This window comes from Wyeomyia smithii, chromosome 1 (assembly GCF_029784165.1).
Source record: "Wyeomyia smithii strain HCP4-BCI-WySm-NY-G18 chromosome 1, ASM2978416v1, whole genome shotgun sequence".
NCBI lineage: Eukaryota > Metazoa > Arthropoda > Insecta > Diptera > Culicidae > Wyeomyia > Wyeomyia smithii.
Window position 1 is genome coordinate 669,937 of NC_073694.1, and position 15,816 is coordinate 685,752.

Sequence of the window (15,816 nt, forward strand, 5' to 3'; positions counted from 1 at the left end):
AAATTTGTGTTTCATTTGTATGGCATCCCTCCCTTCCAAAAGAAGGAGGGGTGTCAAAACATTATGGACATATTTTTTACCCCTTAAAACATCTACATGCCAAATTCGGTTTCATTTGCTTGGTTTGTTCTTGAGTTGTGCAGAAATTTATGTTTCATTTGTATGGGACCCCTCCCTTCCAGAAGAGGGAGGGGTCTCAAATTATCATGGGAACCTTTATCGGCACCAAAAACCCCTACATACAAATTTTCACGTCGATCGGTTCAGTAATTTTCGAGCCTATATGGATCAGACAGACAGGCAGACCGGATTGCATTTTTATATGTATAGATTACAACATCAATATTTTTTAAGAGTGAATATACATTTATTGGATGGAAGCGTTCATGTAAATCTATTTTTACAAATAAAAGTTTGAATGAGAAAGGCTGGGTCTGACCGCTAGGTGGATTAATTTAGGTTTTTCGTTAGGCAGTGACAAAGCTTCTTCCAAAGTATTGGGAATGTTGTTGTTAAATCGTTCGGTATCAAAAGCTCTACAGTCAGTTATGATATGGTGTATGGTAATGGGGGAGCCACAAGTAATACAATTAGGGGGATTAGTTTTGTCTAGTCTATAACTGTGGGTAAGGCGTGTGTGGCCAATACGTAAGCGGGTTAAAACACGGCAAACAACCGGGATTTTATTGTCGGGCCAACAAAGAGTTGACAGTTTGAACCTTCTTAGACTACATGAAGTGTTTTTAAACCATTCGATATCCCAAGAGTCCCTTATTCTGTTTCTAGCCCATCTTGAGACATCAATAGCGGGGAGAGGAAGTAAATCAACCGGTTTTTCTCGACCTGAACCGGCAAGCTTGTCAGCAACTTCATTGCCATTAATTCCAGAGTGTCCGGGGACCCAGCAGAGAGTGACTTTATTACTAATGGACGTTAGTTTAGTTTTAGTTAGCCAAGGATGGGAGGACGAATCAGAATTTGAAGTCTGCAGGCAACTGGCTGAATCGCTGAAGATGACAGTTTTTTTATTGGGGTCTAGGGATATTTCGGAGGCTTTCATTAGGGCGAAGGCCTCGGCACTGTAGATGCTAGAGATAGAGGGGAGAGAGGAACTTATATTCAAGTTTAAGGATTCAGAAAATATACCATAACCAACCTTGCCGTCGGCTACAGATCCGTCAGTATATATGTGGTGGTAGTTCTGATATTTATCGGAAACTAATTGTTGGAAGTGCTGTTGAACTATGGAAGGAGTAACCTGCTTTTAAAGTGTTGAGAAGAGTGAGGTCTATGGAAGGGGAGGGTTGGTTCCATGGTCGGTTTTTAGTTCTAGGTAATATAGCAATCGGTGGAAGATTAGAGCGGGTTGTAGATTGGAAAAGTTGTAAAGTTCTATTTACCAGGGGAACGTCGCTTTGACCGGTAATGCTCAACCATCGAATGGATTTCCTGACAAGGCAAAAAAGAAGATAGTATTTGAAAGGCAGTTGACCACATTCTGCCATGATAGCAGATGTAGGGCTAGTGACGAAAGCACCTGAAGTAGAACGAAAGGCGCGATTGTACAGCGGAAGGAGTCTTCCTAATACTGATTCACCTCCTCTACTGTAGAGTCCAACTCAATAGAAGATTTTAGGAAGCAGCCAAGCATTTACAAATTTAAGCATAGTGGACCTATGGGCATAGGATCGAGATCCAATGATCTTGATGACCCGCATTTTATTGATGGTTTTTTTTTCTAACAGCATTAGCATGCTCTTTAACATTGAGACGTCTATCAAGATATACACCAAGAATTTTGAGAGTTGGTTTACTGGGGATAATTACTTGATTAAGTTTAATATCTCGAAGCTTACTTATACCTTTTCTATTGGAACTAATGTGAAGCAGTTGGGATTTTTCGGGAGAGATGGTAAAACCTATCTCATCAGCCCAATGAGCTACAGTGTTAACCGCAGATTATAGTCTATTACGGGCTAAGGATTTGAAAGGGTTGAAGGAAAGTAACAAAATATCATCGGCAAAAACAAAGATATGGATGTTGTTAGGGATGATTTCAAAAAGAGACTGCATACAAAACAAACGGGGTGAAATGTTCGAATGTACCTTTTATATCAAGGTTTCGTCAGTTAGTTGAAAAGAGGGAGGAGTTAAGAAGAGCAGAGAATGGCAAGGGAAGTAAAAAACCATCGGAAACAGAAAGTGACAACAACAACAAATCGTTTACAAAGTCAAATAGGTTGTATCCATTAGTGTTGGCTGTGCTTGGGAAGAGAGGTAGTAATTGGCTGCTCGGTATGATTTAGACAACTGGTCGAATTACTAGATTTTCAAATTCAGGTATCTAGACCAGGTAACTCTAGATAGATGTAGTCCTACGTCAAAATACTTCCAAAGGCCCGAAAAGGCCTAAACATGATTCCAAACCGAGTTCAGAATGGCAAGAAAATTTTGGGTCAAAATCGTTTGAATATTATCTCAATGATTATTCACAAAATGGCATGAAAAGATAGTAAAAAAATCGAACAGGTTAATTGGACAGGTTATATGAGATACAACCGCAAGGTTAACGAAGATTAACGACAGGCTGTCAACGTCAAAACTAATTTATGTATTTATTATTATTTTAGTTCGACCACTGACCCGTTAAATAACGGACCGGTGCCAACGGCTTTACTTCCTGATGCAATGGAAGGCGTGATTTCAGAGATTTATTGCTTCAGAACATCTCCTGAGTCTTGATACGAAACTCTCCCAATCGCTTCTAGTGGCTAAAAAGAGGTAAGCAATGTTCAAAATAGAAAAGTACGCAGAGTTAGAGAAAAATTCTTCCAAAGCCAGGAAAGGCCGAAAACAATTCTAAATCGACCTTAAAATGCTTCTAAACAACAGAAAATTGAACAAAACATATCTGAAATGGCCAAAACCAACTAGAAAGGAAGAAAAAAAAAAAGATTATTACGGGAGTAACTTCACGGTAAAATCAGAGTGAAGTGAATAAAGTCCTATTACGGGACTAACTTGGGTGTGGAAAAAGTCGAAAAACGATGAAAATGACATTTGCCGTGAAGTTTCGCTTATTATGAGTGTCATATCACTGAAGTGAAAACGCCCATTTTGAACGGTGTAAAAAATTCACGAAGATGAGAAAGGTTTTAAAACCGATGGATTTGTGATCCAATGATAATATATATCGGATTCATTGCTCAGCAACAAGACGCATAATTTATTTTTTGAAAAAATCGACTCTTTTGGACTAACAAGCAGGGCCGGCGTAACACTATTTTTCCGAGTGGGTAATAAGGAATGGGGAAGGTACTTGGGTGACAAAGACATAGCCAAAAAGGTTGATGGGCAGGGAAGGTAAGTAAGCTTATATAATTACCCAATAAGCTCACTTGCAAAAAAAAATTCTACGCCCTAGCGAGCGGCCTTCTGGCAGTTAAGTGGAACGTTCGTCATGGTGGGCGAGCACATGTATGTTGGCATCTTTTAGGATTCTTTCTTCGTCTTGTTCATCAATTCCTCTCAGTTTTTCGCAACAAAACTGTTGGAATAGATCTTACGCTTCAGTTTTTTTTCCAGAAACTTTTGATGGGACGCAGCTAGGGGACGCTCCATCTTCTTCAACGATGGCTTCGAGTAGGAATCCAACGGCAGATCCAGCCAGAACACCGCGTCTTCGTTCTTATGGTATTTCTTGAAAATTACAATGAAAGCTCTTCTATACTAAAAGAGCGGCAACATCCACTGATTGTCAGCCACAGCAGCATATTTTTTGGGAGCTTGGTGTGTGAAATAAACTTCACCTCAGTACTCACTGCCTTCGTGGGGAAGTAAAATACGAAGTGCCCTGCCAGTCGTTACCATGCAGGGTGAGATAGGGCTCGACGTACATCACCACCGCCACGTCGCGATCACTGGGAAAATCGACATATTTTTTTTTCAGACAATACAATTCAGACTAAGACTTAAAAGTCATTCCATTACACAAACTTCAGCCCTTTTCAAATGTTAGTACAGATAACTCAAAAATATATGCAAAGTTGTTCAGGGTGGTGAGGCCTACATACTCACAAAATTCATCGGATTCTGAGAGGGTGCTACCAACATTCGGACAAGTTGAAGCGAAATCCTTCGGATACAAAAAATTAACGAGAATTTGGACTTAGAAATTTTTTCATCATCCAGATTGGCCGCTTTACTAACCTTAAAATGTCCGGGCATGTTTGTGGTTCTGTTCGAATCTGGAGTAGAACTAGAATCATTTCGTATTATTGACAAATGGTAATCCATTATAACGATAAATTTAGCCGGCACTTTTTAGCGCCTCAGAATAATTAAATTGAAGTTGTTAGTGGTTTTTTGCCCCTCGCCAAAGCGTTGCTTATAGTGATAGGAAAAGTTATTTTTGAAATAGTTTTCTTTTTCAAAGCAGGATTCCGTCCTCGCTGTTTTACAACTTCGAAATACAACTTCGGAGTAAGTGCCATTTCTGGCAGCATTACTTTCAACTATGAAACGATTTTCCTGAGTTGTGTTGCTGCGTGAAATAGGCTAATTGGCCCAATCACAGATTTCTAATTTACTAACTTGATAATCAAAATTTTATCGCAGCCCCTTTTTTACATTCCTCCATTTCATCACTTACGCGGCGGTATTCAGAGTAATCACACGAGCTTTTCATCATACAGGTAGCACGATTATTCGTCGTCGCAGAACTATTTTGTTTAATCGAGTTTACAAGTTAGAATGTCTGGTCAAGCCCAAATTGAAGGAAAGACAAAGTGCCGTTCATTTCGTGCTGAGCTTCAATTCCTGCTATGTATATTTCATCTTCATCGTCTCCTGCATAATGGAAATTATGCGCGTTGGTGTTGCAGTGTCTGGCGGCTGTAACACTGCTGAAATGGTAAATGCTGCTAGAGATAGAAAACGGGAATAATCCCGCATCATCTGCAGTAGGCAATCCGCAATGGCGGGGAATTGAGCATTTTTCCAATGTTACCAATCATTTAGTAAAGAAGAGAGTTGAAAGAAAATTATTACTGAAATTCACCGCTTTACAGCCTGCTGTGATTCTACGTTAACTTTATGGTCAACCATTTCAATTTTTCATATAACGACGCCCCACTTAGAAGCTTTTAAGTAGTTATTATATCTGATTTTCAAATAATTTCATTGTTACTTACAATAGTTCAACCTTTGAGCGTTCCATATTGAAAGACAGTCGCGACACTCATTTCCATCACCTGAATTTTACATCATTCACTTAAGTAGAGCAAACGACATGTAATGTCGAAACGAAACAATTATCAAAAACAAGCACACTTTGTTTATTTGTAAACAAAGGTCACACAACCGATCATCGGGTGAAGTGAAGATTTTAAAGTAACGTGGAAGCCACAACGTAAATAAGCTAATAAATCACAGCAAATTTTTGGCGGTTGCCAACGTAGATGGGGACAATTCTTTGTAATTACATAGTTGCCATCTTCACAGACAATCGAACCGAACCTTACCGGGTACAGCACGCGGTCCCGCTCCGATTAGATTACAACTTGGGACAATCGACAATCGGATCCGGCACCGTCTGCAACCGCCAACCGCGCGGGTTTCCGCCGATACCCGATGCACAGTTCAACAGGCCACGGATCGCTCGCAGCCGGATTCTATTTCGGGAACGTCACACAATCGCCGCGCGGCGCACATGGTCACTAACACCGTCGCGCGACGTGCAGCAGAAATCACTTTTTCCTACCCTTTTTTCTTTCTTCTTGTTTTTTTTTTGGTGATAACGCTTTCTTCACACCTGCCTTCGCCGCCGCCGCCGCCGTTTGTGTCGATGATAACGCGCCACCTTCCCGGATCGAATTCTACCGCACCGGGTGGAAAGGCGATTACTACTACTGCTGCTGCCGGATCGCCAGAAGATACTGGTTTTCGGTTAGTTCTCGCGTGAGCAGGATTGCCGTGAGTTTTTCACGGTTCTGAGCGCGCGCTGTGTGTGCGACTACGCGACTGACAGTGGCGCGATCGACGGATGGTTTGCAACGATCGTAGGAAGCCAGTGACTTCGCACACACCACTACAAACCACAAAAAAAAAAAAAACAAGCGTATGAAGTTGGAGCGAAAATTTCCGCGAGCGACAGACGCCGCCACATCATAGCCGTCGCGTTGTTTACTGGTTTACATACATTCTTTCTGTTTGCCGGTTTGTTTTTTTTTACACAGCGAAAAAAAAGCTGACTTTGTGCGCCACTGTTTGGTTGGTTTGTGAATTTGTTTAGTTGTTTATCAGTTCATCAGTATACGCAGTGCAAGAGGCCAATTGCTGCCGCGATGGCTCGCAACGTTCTGAATCGGTTGACGAAGTGGAAATATCCGAGTCAGTTTCTGCTTTGTTTATACACAATTCATAGGAAAACTAGGATTTGTCATGCCAGTGCCTTTGTGCGTCTTTATTCGCCCCGTGAATATGTCTCACTAACTATATTATTATGAGGTATTTTTTTTATTTTTTAACATAGTTCTATTAAAGACACTGAACTTGTCGAAACAACGATTTTTTTATTGGCTTTTTGATGAATTCTCATTGGTTTTTTGATACCTTTTATGACTTTTTTAAAATTATTTTTTCGACGATTTTCAAACTACTTTTTAATGAAGGAATGTTTTGAGAGGGAGAAAAAGAGTATGAAATTTTCCCTTAGAATAAAACACTGTTTTTTAATTATAGTGATTTTTTTTTTTCAAATAAAATATAACCCTAGTTTCCATCCACAAGCAATGACGCTGAGTTTGACAACCCTCGAATGCCGCACAGCAGCAAGCTTGCAAGCAGCGAAATTACTTCCCTCCCTTCTGCTAGTCAACCACCCATCCTAGTTGGCGTTGCGCCAAAACAGCACACAACAGTAAAGCGCTACTGTTTGCCGATCAAAAAAGCGGTACGGGTTATAAATAAAATAGCAATACACCGGCAGCGGAACGAGACAACAGTAGCAGTAGCAGAGCCAACTTGCGCCCTCTCTAGAACTGGGTCAAGGTAACCAAGGTTAAGCATTTTATCGATTAATCGGAGTCCGCAGCGGAACTGTCCTGCTGCAACAATTCAATTTGTTTTGGGGTTGTTTCCTGTGTGTGTGCGTCTGTATGTTGAGGTAGGACAGAGCCATGCTCTGGAGGATATCGAAATCATCAACTTGTACTGCTCACCCCTGCAGGTATGCTGCCCATGGTGGGTGAGCGATTGAGTTTCAACTCTGTCAAAAGTAACCGTGGCAACCGACGGTGAAACTAACTGCTGGTGTCCTTTGATGTTGGATTCGCACGCATGAGTCGTCATTTCCTATTGACATTGAACCGATTCTAACTATAAAAGATTACGTAAAGCCATGGGCGCAACTAAGGAAAATTTCTAGGGGGGGCTAGTTTTCATGTATGTAATTTGAAAAAACGGAAAAAGGAGTTTTAATATGCTTATTTAATAACGCTTATAATAGTGTCGTAACAGCAGAAAAAAATCACTTCGGGATAGAATCTCCGAAGATGTACTGAATATCTTGAACACAGCGTCAACGCCAACCTCTTTCAGCAACACTGACTTGATGTTGAGGAGAGACAGGTTTGGTAAATGGCTGAGCAGTGCTTTTTAACAGCACACCCATACTACCTGGAATAAAATAGACCCCAGTGTGGTTCAAGGCATAATACCCTATTCCTACCTCCACGTGTTACCGACTGTGATACGAAAAATCAAGGGAAAACCGGTGAACCGGTGGAAACTTGGTCGTATGCTGACAGGAAAGGGGTAGTTGTTCTCCTTAGAGAGCAGCTTGTCTGAACCCCACAGACTAGGGGCGGCTCAAACAGCGACTGATCTGGACCGAACGGCTGAACTATGAAATGCGGTGTCTCACCAGCTACACCTATGTCGGCAGCCCCGTCGCGAGACTAGGCATCGCAGCCCTAGTAAGGCAGCATACTAAAATAAACATACTACGAAGAATCAAGAATTCAAAACGAACCGGAACAATAGGCAATGACCCAGCCGACGAAATAAGGACGACGATTAAAAGCTCGGTGTAACAGTAGATCGCTCAACGCCCCGGATGTCGACTGGATTCCGCTGGATTAGCTAGAATCCCGCCATTTCGACATCGTTGCGCTCCAGGAGTTTTGCCTGATAAGAGAGAAGGTACGGTGGATTTGTGACCGGAAGGCACAGTACCACCAAAGCGGTGGCACAACCAATGAGATTGGTAGCGGTTTTATAGTGCTGTGCAGGATGCAGAGTCGTGTGATGAAGTGGCAGTCAATCAGAGACAGGTTGTGTTTGTTGAGAATAAAAGGCTGGTTCTACAACTACACTATTCCCAATGTGCACTGCCCTCACGAAGGAAGACCTGATGCAGAAAAAGAAACGTTCTACGCACAGCTGGAGAAACTTCACGATAGCTGCTCGCGTAGAGACATCAAGATCGTCATTGGGGACATGAACGGAAGGAAAGATTTATATAAGCCGGTGATCGGCCCGCACAGCCTGTACACCGTGACGAACGACAACGGCTAGCTATGCACCAACTTCGCAGCTTCCCACGGGCTGGCAGTCCAAAGTCCCTTGTTTCCTCGACCAACGTACAGCAAAACAATTGACCACGTTCTTCACAGACATTACATACGTACGCATCAATCACAGTGCTGATCGGACATGACTACTTCAATACAAAAAACTACAAAACCCTGATATAACCGTTAGTCCTCTGCGGAAGTCCTCTCGGTGTTTTCGAACGGAAGGCGCTGCGGACTATCTACGGTGGAGTACAAACGGATGACGGATAACGGCGACAGCGCATGAACCATTAGCTACAGGCGCTGCTTGGAGAGAACCCCATTGCGCACCTGGCGAAAGACTATATGTTGCGGTAGGCCGGTCACGTCGTAAGGATGCCGGACGACAACCCTGTGAAATCACTTCTCTTCAGCAAACCCCACCGGCACCAGAAAGTAAGGGGCGCAGGAGCTGGTGAAACACAACCCAAAACCGAGTAAAATGGCGACAACATCTTGATCACCGATGGAAAAAAATCGCTTCTAGCGACTAATGAATACGTATAAACCAAGCCTATGATGCGTTGACATCGTCGTCAGTGTGCGAGTTATTCTTATTCTTCGCACATTTTCAAACAGACCTCCATGGTAGGTGAATAACGAAGATCACAAAAGAGCACCATATAAAAAAAATCGTTACTGGTGCACTCTCTCCGCCTTCCTTCTTACGATGTACTTTTCATCGTGGGAGCACGCAATATATGTTATTCTCTATGTGCACAGCTGAGAATATAAAGTTAGTCGCGTTATGAACAAGTAATGAATAAGAGAAATTGGATCGTAAATATTTACTCAACGATGGGGATTTTTTTTCAAAAAAGAGAGTTCGTGTTTTCCTACTCTCACTCAACTCAACGGGGGTTTTTTTGGTGGTAGCTGGTAGGTGCAAGCGCAAGTGCAAATTGCTAGTTGGTTAGAAGCTTTTGACGGTATAAGGCGTCAAGATGGACAAAGGGCTAAGAAAAAATAATGTATCCGAAAAAGTTCGGCAAATGTTTGTGGCGGAGAATGGCAATTTCCGGTGCACGGCGGTGGAAAATTGTAGCTATCGGCCAAAAGTCATTAACGTTACGAACTGCCATCGTAACTTTTTCTCTCTCAGTTTGCCATGATCAGACAACAAATATTTAGCTAACCTTTTATAGTGTTTTCATAACAAAAAATGAGATTTCGGAAATATTAACTTAAACAACTTTTTTAACAATTTTAAATTTTGTGTATTGATAATGTAAAGCAATGCCTTGGTGCTACATTCCGTCTTGAAATTTGAACTTCTGTTTATTATACACAGACTTCGCAGCCAACTGTTGAGTGTACAGGACAATTGCGGGGCTAGAGCTACGATCCTTCTGACACTATTAGTTTTCCCCGAGCTGGAGAGAGAGAGAGACTTTTTTATTTCAAATAAAGTTGTTCCTTGATCATTGACAAAATTGATTTTTTTGACGTAGATTACGTCTTACGGCAACATATATAGGGGTTCAACTTCAATACAGGGATCCAATTTCGAAAACCGAAAACATGGAGAGCGTCACGAAAATTGTCCAATTTCAAACGTTCTAAACTCAGTCAGTTTTCAACCGATTTCCGTCATTTTTGCAGCAACCGATTGGAAAATCATTTAAGCAACCGTCCAAATGCAGAAAATTGTAATCTGACTGTTCGAACTATTGTACTATTGAAAATTGTTGAACCTTGTCGAAACGTAAATGTCGACCTTTGATTGGTTGCTTGCTGCCTTTCCCTAAAAAGGACGACAGAATGGAGTACCTAGTTAGCCAGGAATGCACTCGTTGGGCTATATAAGAGACTGCTTCTCCTTAAGCAATCTCAGTTTACTAGCAGCAGGCAGCAGCGGCGGACAGTAGCAGCGATGGCAGTGGGCAAAGGCGGCGTGGAGCAGCAGCGGGCAACAGCGGCGGCGGTAGTGGTTAGCTGCAGAACCTAACTTTTTCAGTTCGGCTCCCTTTTGATCTGAGTTGGACCCCACCAGTGGTAATTCAATTCAGATATCGTTGGGTGAATACAGCCAGAAATTAAATGAGACTCGCACCGCCAGGTGGTTTGAGAAGCCACCATCTTCCAGGGTGTATATATATAGGGTGTGTGCACATATATAACGTGTGTCATTATTTATAGCGTGTGTCGCTAGCGTGCGTGGCTAGCTATATACCGCGTGCATGTCTATAGCGTGCGTGGCTTGCGTGTGCATGGTTATATAGTTTCTGTGCTTGTCTATAGCGTGTCTGTGCATGTCTATAGCATGTCTGTGCATGTTTATAGCGTGCGTGGCTAGCTATATAGCGTGTGTGCATATCTACAGCGTGCGTGGCTAGCTATATAGCGTGCGTGACTAGCAGTATAGCGATAAAAATTATCATATATAGTTTCAAATAAATCATCTCATGTTGATTTTACACAGTAAATCATTCAGAACTAAATCAAAAATTTGCCATGTCAAAAAACAATATTCAGTTGTCAATAAATGGCATTGACAAACATTATTAACCTCTTGTGACTTCAGCTAAGCCTCAAAGTTTACTGAGTGTATTTTAACATTTATTTGAATAATGTTTGCGCCAGTGAACCTGAATCACACAATATTTGCAGCGATCAGTTTTAAAATTATCTACGCTACTGCAAACTGCAGAAAATTGTTCGTATTAAACCTAGGTTACCGGGAATGCACTATTGGCCCTCATCGTAGCCACTGCCTAAATTAGGCTTTCTCAGTGCAACTTGATACAAAAGACAGCCACAAAACAATACAATTTCATTCTTGTTTTGGATATGGCGTCAAGTGAAACTGCTCAGCTGCACATAGCTTCTGCTGTTGTTCTTTGTCGTTACCGGTGCCGTCTGTAGAGGTAAACGACATCTGGAACAGAGAGACCATTAAATTGATTAGCCCCATTGAGTGTATTCCCAAACCTATTGCAAGAAATATATTGACTTAAGACAGGCTGTCGTATTCTAGGTTAACTCTGCGGTCGTGTCTAATAAACAACCTCTTCAACTTTTTCACGATGGGTAATTCCTTACATATAATTAGTTGGTGTTAAGTCAGATCCTTTTTATATAAACAAATTCTAGATTTACTACTCTTTGAATTTCGGAGTTTTCAAGCTTTTGTGCAATTTTGATGTTACGGGCCCGTTTGATTTATCACTAACAGCATGTTTCTCCTACTTGACCCATTATGGCCAAACAACATCTGTCGTTACAAACCCAACCAACTTTTCAGAAACAAACCCCCTGTGGTCAATGAAAGCAAATAAATATGTTACCAAAATCGAACCATCGAACCGCACTGTGTCAACAGGGTGTGTTACAACTGATTCAATTGTGACGTACGGAGAACTTACAAAACAAATTTCTTCTAAATATGTATTAAGAATTTTTTCCTTACTGTTACAAGTGTATACAAATTTTAATAACAGTTCGAATATTTCCAAAACAAATAAAAACAAAGGTTCAAACTGTAACTGTTTTCAGTACAGAGCATATAGCTCTGAAACTAACCTTATTATCGTTGTGGCAATGCTTTTCGGTCGGAGGGCTGTGGAATGAGCGCGAAGCCTTTTGAGACCACTATTGTTGGCCCTAACTAGTGTTTCTTGAACTGGTATTCCGCGAACATTCGACTGATTGAAATCAGACCAATCAGGAAAAAAGCTTCGATGAGCTTTTTATCATACTAATTGTTTCTCTTCTATCAGGTATAAATCAGGCATTAGACGTAAAAAACACTTGCCATATTTTGTTTGGATTTAAGTTGCATAACATTTTTACTAGGGTAAATATGTTTGTTAAATTAGCCGTTACAAATTTGATCTGTAAATACTTTATGTCATTTGTACTCAGAAATATAGAAAATTGAAAAGGAAGGGAAAAAAGATCTGAGTTGTTATGCTTATATTCCAAGTTCCTTGTTGAATTTAGTATGAATAAACAAGTCCAGTGATAATAAAAATGTCGTTGCCAGCATATGTTTAATAAGAATGATAATTCTACAAACCTCTACAAATTTTTGCTAAAGATTTTGCTAAAGAAGCCTTATTTTACCTCTCGGTATTATTTCTGTACTTCTGTACAAATATATTCGGTTCAACACAATTGGCATACAGCACTAAAACCTGAAAATCGCAGCACTGAAACGTGAAAATGCAGTATCAAAATCTGCAATAATGCATCCAAAACCAGTTCAAAAGCAAGGCAAGCATTATTCAAAGATTTTCAAAACTCCATCCCCTCTCACTCTTCCATAACGTTACTACCCAAATTAGTATGAGGAAAATATTCCATTCACTAATCATAACAGAACTAGTGAGTAATGTCATTGACGAAATCGCAACGCAATACAACAAACGTATGATTTCTCGGTAACAAACATAGCACATTTTGGTATCTGTTTGGCTGCTATAGAAAACCTGCTGAAAAAAAAACCTTCCGAACTACTTACTCTCCCTCCCATCATCATCGCTGCTGCGTCACTGCGATGCGAGATGCAATCCAACCAACATTTATGGGACTCTCAATTATTCTTTTGCTTGTTGCTATCGTTTTTTTTTCCTACGATACGCCACGACGAAGAGAGAATTACAACGGAGCAACGCGCATCACTCTATTCTCAGAGTTGTATGTAGTCAACTGTTGTATTTGTCATCTCCGAGTGACCAAGGCACCAACATTTTATTACGTATTGAGAGGATACAATTTTAGTCATGAACTGTGCACTTCATGATGTGCACAACTCAAGATGAAAAAACAATCAGCTCAAAATCATTTCATTTCAATCATTTTTTCAAGATTCTTGATACAGCACGAGTTACTACAGCTCTTGTCTGACTGGTAAGATAAGTAAGAGAGCTAGGCTTGAGAAACGATCCTGGGTGCAGAACTAGTTCATAGCCAATGAATGACGACATCTCAATTTGTGTTGATTTTGATTCTCTGATAAGTAGTATGGAATGTATTTATATTGAATACAATCATTCTCTGGAAAATTCTAGAAGGGGCTAAACACTTTCTAGAGGGGGCTGAAGCCCCCCTAGCCCCCCCGTAGTTGCGCCCATGCGTAATGCGTAATATAACAAAAATCAATCCTTGAATGTCACCTACCGTTTATATTCCCGTGCTTGTTAAATATCACAGCTTGTGAATGTCCTTCAGGACAAAAAAACAACAACACTTCGAAGTTCACGGTCACTTTTGTTCCCTTACTGCATTCGCCACTTAATTTCAGATAGACACTCGGCTGAGCTTTTCTCTCAACCCTCTTGTCTTCCGGGTTGACAATTAAATTCTAATGAGCCGGAAATGGTTCCACTAAAAGTTAACAATCCGCTTCTTGACGACTGGTTGTTGTAAACGCCGGATTTAACTGTCTTCCGAAGGGACAGTTTCCTTGGGTGATGAAAATAAAAGCTACATAACAAGACAGAAACCTGCCGTGACCCCTCGCAGGGGGACACGATCCGTTGGACTGACTCCGTGCGGAATAATTCTTACTGTTTCGCGGTTGGATTCTAGCGGCGAGACGACTCTCTTCGGTTTGAGTTATAAGGATAGCACTGTTTTCCTCGAGAGAGTGGAATGAGAAGGAAAGAGTAAGAGAGTGGGAAACACAGTACAACAACTTGTTGCCCCAGAGTGTGCGGCTTCAGATGTTAGAAAGGGATGACTGACTAAGGTTGACACGTGCAGTGCGGCTAATTTTCCACCGTCTGGCGGAGGCAGAGTAGGCGCTTTGAGAATATGTACTGTTCTCACGCGTTCTGCGAGCTTTCGGGAGGTGAAGCTTTCGATGAGAATGATAGAGAGAATGGAGTTAAAAAAGCGTCGTTCAGTATATATGTAAATGCCGTTGGAAAAAATTCTTTTGCGTTCTATTTCTGATCGTCATAGGGTGGCTACACGTAATACAATATTCTCGTGAAAAAGTACATCTCTTTTACTTGAATGAATTTGGTGTGAATTACCTTCTAGTTTACGTCAACATTTCACGAAAAGTTAAAAAATATTTATTTAATTTTTTAAACTTGCTTTCGAAGTAGAATACTTCTCTCAGGAAGTTCGGCTACATAGGGATGTGAAATGTAAATCTAAAACCGAAAAAAGTGAAAAATATGTCCAATTTCAAATGCTAATAAATCGGTTAGTATTCGATGGATTTCCTTCGTTCTTGCAGCAATAGATTGAAAAATTTTCTAAGATTCTTCCCAAAATAAGATAATTGTAATTTTTTTATTCACACTATTGTACTATTGAAAATAGTCAAGCTTTGTCAAAATGAAAAATTCGACCTCTGATTGGTCGTTATATGCTTGCTTCCCAAGCACGGTCGACAGGATCATATACCTTGCAATTGAAAACATGCTATTTGGCCTATATAAGAGCCTGTTTCAGCCGGAGCCGCTCATGATGACATTCGCTCTCAGACTGTTGAGAAGTACAGTTCTATTTCTGAAAAGCCGGGTTAGTTAAAAATTTTATTCCGTTTTGTGCGACAGTTCGTCGCTTGTATCGCTGTGTGATGTCAAAGAAAAAGAGAAGAGCAGGCTCGAGCCCTGCGAAACAAAACTCTGCTGCTGAAGTAGGCAGTAAAAAGAAGAAACCAGGCGGAAGCAGTTGCACTTCGAAAAGTGTGGCTGACTGCGACACGGTGACAAACGTTAGCGACGTTGGAGATTTTAGCGGGCCGACCGATGTTCCGGATTCTGCCAGCCCCAATACGGTGAAAGTGAAGCTTCCCCCGCTGGTAGTGAAAAACGTTCCTCTCAACAAGCTCATTAGCGACTTTGCATCGCTGGGCGTAGCAGCTGAATATAAGTTATGCGGCATCGGTACGAAGGTTATGCTCCACACGAAGGTGGATTTTGAGAAGGCCACGAAGTTTTTGAAAAATTCTAAATCTGAGTTCTTCACCCACGACATTCCTGGGGAAAAGCCTTTCAAGGTGGTCATCAGAGGCTTGCCAGGTTTCGACCCCAAGCTGATCGGTGCCGAAATCAAGGATCGGTACAAATTGGCCCCAATTGCTGTCTATCCGATCAAACGCAGGAATGAAAATGAAAGGAAATACCCGGACTGCCTCTTTCTGGTTCATTTCCCAAAAAGGACAGTTACACTGAGCGCTTTGCGAGCCATCCGCTCTTTGTTCTCCATTATCATCCGTTGGGAGCCCTATCGAGGAGGCCGT

General features: G+C 41.3%; 1 protein-coding gene across 4 annotated transcripts in view; it reads right to left on the reverse strand.

Annotated features, from left to right (window-relative positions):
- The window catches only part of LOC129731953 (monocarboxylate transporter 12), a 55,947-nt gene extending 41,825 nt beyond the window's left edge, over window positions 1-14,122 (reverse strand). Inside the window, exon 1 of one of the 4 annotated variants that reach the window (XM_055692399.1) lies at window positions 13,737-14,122. The gene's annotated coding sequence lies outside the window, so the exon portion shown is untranslated. Of the gene's footprint in view, window positions 1-5,192; window positions 5,476-5,522; window positions 6,025-13,736 lie in introns of those variants that run through there. The other 3 variants (XM_055692360.1, XM_055692370.1, XM_055692390.1) reach the window with 3 other exon arrangements.
- Window positions 14,123-15,816: the final 1,694 nt, after the last annotated feature.